Genomic DNA, 6128 nt, shown 5'->3' with positions numbered 1-6128 from the left:
GCGGTAATTAATTAAATCTGCCAAGCTCCTCTGCCCCCTCCCATAGATCTTCCTTCGGTGTTACTTGGCCCGTCTTGTTACGGAGTTTATTGTGTGCAAAGTGGGATGAGGCAATGTCCCGTCCCTCCAAGGAGCAGCTTTGTGCCTGCCTTCGAACGTCTTGAATAAAAACACGGAACGTAGCACGGCGCCATGAAAAATTTTATGTTGCGGTTAAAAAGTTAACTCAACCAAACTTCGAAAGTCACCAGCACTTTTTACTGTAAAAAGTGGCTTGATATTTTATTATTAAATAATAATAATAAAAAAAAGATTTTATTCAAGTGAATATCTGTTATAAACTTTGTCGAAAATAGTTGTTAAAATGTGAATAATAACAACCAGGCAAAGATAATTTTGTAATTACATGTTTTTTTTTATTTCTTAACAGCAAATATGCATATTTTGTTCTCACTTTAAAATGGTGACTTACGAACATTTTTGACAACTTCCTCCGCCATGTTTGTTTTGATCTTGCGGGAAAAAAAATACATATTACACACATACATACATAATACATATTAGAAAGTTATTTGCCCGCAGCAGGGCTAATGCAGCGAGAAATGAGGACGGTAAAGTCCTAGCTAGCTAAGCAACATAGCTAAGTTAGCTGGTGATATGCTTTATGGTCAAAAAACTAACCCCTTCTAATTTTTTTCTTTTTTTAGGATCAGTGAAAAGTCAAATAATACACAACCAGGTAACAATAAGCCAGTAAGTAAAGAAGTGAAAACTAAATGCTTCAGAAGCTCGAGAAGAGGAACAAAACAAACATGATGAAACTAAAACGGACACTCAAAGTGGAATTTCTACCAAAATGGACTGTTACAGTATATCAATGGTTGGAATGTGAAGAAGATGATGATGGATGCGACATGTAAGTTTATTCTATTTTAATAAATTTCACTGGGACATTTGTTACTATCTGTTAATGATTGTTTGTCAAGTCTTGCAAATGCAGTTTGAACCTTCGACTTACTTTGTCCTTTGTATCGCGCAGTTTTTGGGACCCCAAACATTTCTGCTGGGACTCATAGCTTTTTAGTATTTCGAGTCCCGGAGGCTAAACAGTTTCCAGAGGTAAAATGAGAACCGACATACTGTGTAGTATGTGTGTGTGTGTACAATATATATATTGTAAAAGTGATTTGAGTTGTTAAATTCGTAAGTGAATGCATCAAAGGCCGCAGCAACATTATGCACAGTTTGAAAATCAACACAAAGCACAAATTATGGTTAATATGCACTGCTACGATTTAAATATACGTAATTAAACAATGATTAGGAGCAAAAATGCGATTGAAAAATGTAAAATAATATACTTGAAAAGTCATAGAAAGATTTAATATGATCTGGCTGAGATGTTTACATCCAATTTGCAGTGTACGTTTGTATTACTACAACTTGAACGCATCAAGCTTTTCTTGTTTCATTTTTCTTGAAGATGATCCAAAAATGGGGATTTCCATGTTTTAAAAAAAAAAAGGATGAATAATGGGAAAAGAAATAATATGGAAAGCATTAAATTGACTTTACAGTAAGCAGAGAATCAGTTCGACTAGATTAAGAGGAAAAAATTGAGAAATCCCTAAATGCAAATGTGAGACAAGAAGCATTATTGAGTCAAATCTGCGGGCGGCGTGGACTAAAACACTGCCAAATGGATTAAGATTTATTTGGCCCAGATTTCTTATTCAAGATAAATAAATCGGAGCACTCCAAATAAATCCCTCAAATTATCTACAGTGGGTAGTTTTGCATTTATCAGCGATGAAGAAGGGGGGGAGGAAAAAAAAATGTGTTACATGGGTTTATGGAAATCCACGTTAGCAAGGGAATAAATGTGGACTCAAGGGGCATCGCTGCACAGGTAAGCTGCTTTTGGAGGGTTCATGTAAATCCTAAAAGTCCAAAAGTCAATTACTGGGCCATCTCAAGCGTGTGTTACTTGAAAGACTCTGATGTTTTATTGAAGAGAGACTTTAATTCATCGGGCTTCTCAGCCTCCCCTTTGGGGGGGGGGGGCGAGCCGGGGCGCCGCCTCCCCGTGCCCAGTGTCATATGTCTCACGCACACAGTCGTTGAAAAAGAGCGAGAACACACACTAACGCCAAAAAAACAACTCTCAGGTGGTCTGCTTCACTCCACTGATCACCCCCTGCACAACACACTCATTCGCACACACACAGCCTTCTCAATGTAGACCACACAGACGAAAGAGGAAATTTGAGGCAACGTCTCTTGCCATTAAACAACCCGATGACAATTTTAACAAAAGAAATGTTCAAACGCCACGGAATCATGTTGAAAACCGTACAGCAGTCCCTCGTTTTTCTTTTCGAATGATTTTAAAGCAGCGGTTCTCCACCGTTTTTTAGTGATGTTTCAGTCAAGTATCCCTTAAGCAGTGCAAAGCATTTTGGGGTGGAAAAAAAAAAAATTAAAACATGCCATCAGTGTCTGATTGATCAAAATTTAGACCCTTTCAAACTTCATTTATATTGGTCCACAAAAATAATCAACCTAAAGTGTCCGCAAGTAATCTCTTATCAAAAACAAATAACTTATGAATACATGTTTTTCCACACAAAAAATCAATATGAAGTATCAGACCTGTTCTAAAAAATATATAATAATAAATCAAAATAAGTACTTCTCCACAGAAAAATATCAAACATAAAGCATCCTGTTTTGGGGTTACAGTGGAGATCTGTTCACAAAAATAAATCATTAACTTAATCATTACTAAATATTTGCTCACAAAAGATGATGAACATAAAGTGCCAGACCTGTTCTCAAAAAAAAAATAATTATAAGCATTTGTCCACAGAAAAATACTCAATATAATGCATCCTGTTTTGGGATTACGGTAGAAATCTGTGCACGAAATTCATTCACTTACTTAACATTTACTCATTTACTTACTTAACAAATATTTGTCCCCCCAAAAATAACAGACCTGTTCTCAAAAAGAAATAATTAGAAATAAATATTTCTCCACAGATGGGATGATAGCAGGGATGTGTTAATAATGAACTTGACAGGTAACGAGAGGTGGCACATGAGAAGTTGGGTCCAACCCTTCTAGTATAGAATAGTATAGTATAGTAAGGTATAGTATATACTTTAAAAAACACATTTTACCATTTGCTGTCGACTTAGGAAGACATCAAAGCTGCTCAGCATTCAGGTACACTAACGACCAATCACAACTGTTATTTGCTTTTGGTCTTGAGATGTTCAAAAGCTGAGCTGTGATCGGTCGTTGTTGGACGTGTCATTTCCTGTCCACCTTAAGAAGTATTAAATGTGCATGCACAATGATGAAGTTATCAAATAAAAAGCGTGCTAAACTTTTATTTAGCTAATTTAGCAAAGAGCTAATATTAGTTATATTGTTAACTAATTATTTTCCTTTCTAAAAATAACTTTAAAACACATTTTGCCACTTGCTGTCAAATGAAAATGACTCAAGAACTAATGAGTCATTATATATATATATATATATATATATATATACATATATATCTATATATATATATATATATATATATATATATATATATATATATATATATATATATATATATATATATATATATATATATATATATATATATATATATATATACAGTATATGATATTGTGAACGTGACATCATCCCATGTATTGTGGCGGGTGTAAACATCTATTTCTCCCCCCACTGTGATTAGCCCAAGTGTGCTGCTCATACACAAATGGAAATGGAAGTGCATGCATGACATCCCCGTTGCCCCCCTCTTACCCCCCCCCCCCGCCCCCCCTCTTCTCTTTCTAACCCTCTCACTCCCATCTGTCAAGACAATAGATGTGAATCTTTAATCCATGAGCAGCCATTGAGGAGTTGGGAATTACAAATTACAGATGTTTTACTGTGCGTTCACCTCCCGCCCGAGGTTCCCTAGTTCCGACGTTTCCGCACGCGCTGACTTCCGTGACGTTTGCGGATGGAAACGGCGTCGCTCGCAAAGACGCGAATCATTTGTTGATACGGCGCTACCATATGACACCGCCATCATTTGCTAATTAAACCCTCACTGGCTTCAAATATGAAAAGCTGGCAAGAGGAGAAGATGATGATGCGGGCTGCCCGGCAAGCAGGCGGCTAGCATATGCCCACTTTTGTGGCAGTCTGAGAAAATATTTGTCAACGTGTAATAAAAAAAGGAGCCCGGGATTTCGGGGGGCCTCTAAATGGTTCATAAAAACCTTTTACAGTACAGGTAAACATATTTACAGCGATGCTTAAAACAGCTGTGAAACCCAATCACAGTAAGCACATTCAGACGGAACCTGCTGTTGACCACCGCTCACACTCACGCAGATATACCAACATTATGCAGTCCGCCTGCCCTTTTAAAGGCAGACAGGCACTACAATACAAATGTTATTTTCTACAGCAAGGCTCTCAAATGGGTGCAGGTGACATTTTAACAGCTATCAGCAAATCTAAGACTAAATTTAAGACTTTTTCATGCTGTTCATTAACAGAAGAACAGTGCATCATTTTCCTTTTCAAAGTTTCACTGTGACACAATTTTCCAGGCAAACCAAATATGAAATAAATAATGTTATACAATTTTTCTTTTGAAACTGCTGACTAAGATTACATTAAATACATTTTCAATTTGCATTTTTGCTTTTTTTTTTTAATAATTAACATTCTCAAAACATTTTAAAAATAGGTTGCATTTATACAAGTGAGTAGTAGTGGTCAAACGTTTTCTGTCTTGAGTCAAGTTCCATTTAACAAACCATATTGGAAATCACGTTGATCCGTTACACGAAGACACAAATACGCCGGCTGTGATGGTGCTAGACGACGGGCACAGGCTGGTGCACACAATGGCCTCTGAGTGAGCGGGAAAGCGGACTTTTAGTCGGAGGGGCTTATTTAAAAGTCAGGCTACGACAGAGAGGTACGCCGCAGAAGGAAAGGAAGAGGAGGAGGAGGGTGGAAATGCAGGTGAGAGGAGACGGGAAGCCATGGTTTGCAGCTTGGTCAACATTAGTCTGACCTCCCTGACACACACAACATACACACACTTTTTTTTTTTTTTTTTTTAGCCCTCAGGCTCGGACAGAGCGGACGCCAATGAAGCAGTCTAATGGACTATACGGCCACAAAACTCCCTCTCATCCCTGTCCAAGCAAAAATCACTCCTCTCCCCGGTATTGTCAATGGGTCGCTGAATCAGACTGGTCACAAGCTATCGAAAAAAAAAAAAAAAAAAGAGTGAAAAGGGAAAAAAGGGGAAAGTGGAGCACGGCTCAGGGAAGAGCTTAGGTTCCATTACAGGCAGGCCACACAGCTTTATGGCCATATAAGCCCCTCAATTTGGGTGCCTCCCTTTCGGATGTTCTTGTAGACCTCCAGAGTACCCGTGGGTGAGGGGATACTGCACCTTTTTTTGCCCTTAGTATTGTGATTGCGATTTATGATTTGATTATTTTTTTCAGGTGCAACCCCCAGAGCAAGAGTGACACATTTTTTGCATAAAAAAAAAAAATAGATGAAAATAAAGGCATATGTTTTGCAGAAGAGTTGTTATATCCTCCTAACCCCCACATTATTCATTTTTGCTCAACATCTTTCGAGCCATTCGACCTACCCTACTGGGTCCTAGTGTGCTCAGTAGAGGACATCCGGGCCTTTCCAGTTATGTTTCATGTGTTTTGAAGGAATGCAAAATAGGCTGGGTCTAGAGAGGATGTATCACCATTACACAATAGGTTGCTTAATTTTCCAATTAACTTGCTCTTAATTTGAAAAGAAAAAATTCTAGATCTGTTGGTGTCTCACCTCACCCCCTGAAGCGCCTTCATGTATTCCCATTTGGGAACTGGTATTATAATGCACTATATATATATATATATATATAATTAAAGACAAAAAATATTCAATAATTTTTGTGTGAGTGTGGAGGGGGTTGGAATGGATGTATAGCATTTCCTTTCATGTTGTTAGAAAAAAAAAGATCGAAGAAGTGAGCTTTGAGTTACAAGCATGCTCACAATTCAAATTCTCAAAGGAAAAAATGCATTGTTAT

This window comes from Hippichthys cyanospilos, chromosome 8, assembly GCF_059441005.1.
Source record: "Hippichthys cyanospilos isolate Australia breed blue-spotted pipefish chromosome 8, RoL_Hcya_1.0, whole genome shotgun sequence".
NCBI lineage: Eukaryota > Metazoa > Chordata > Actinopteri > Syngnathiformes > Syngnathidae > Hippichthys > Hippichthys cyanospilos.
This window is presented reverse-complemented; position numbering follows the sequence as displayed.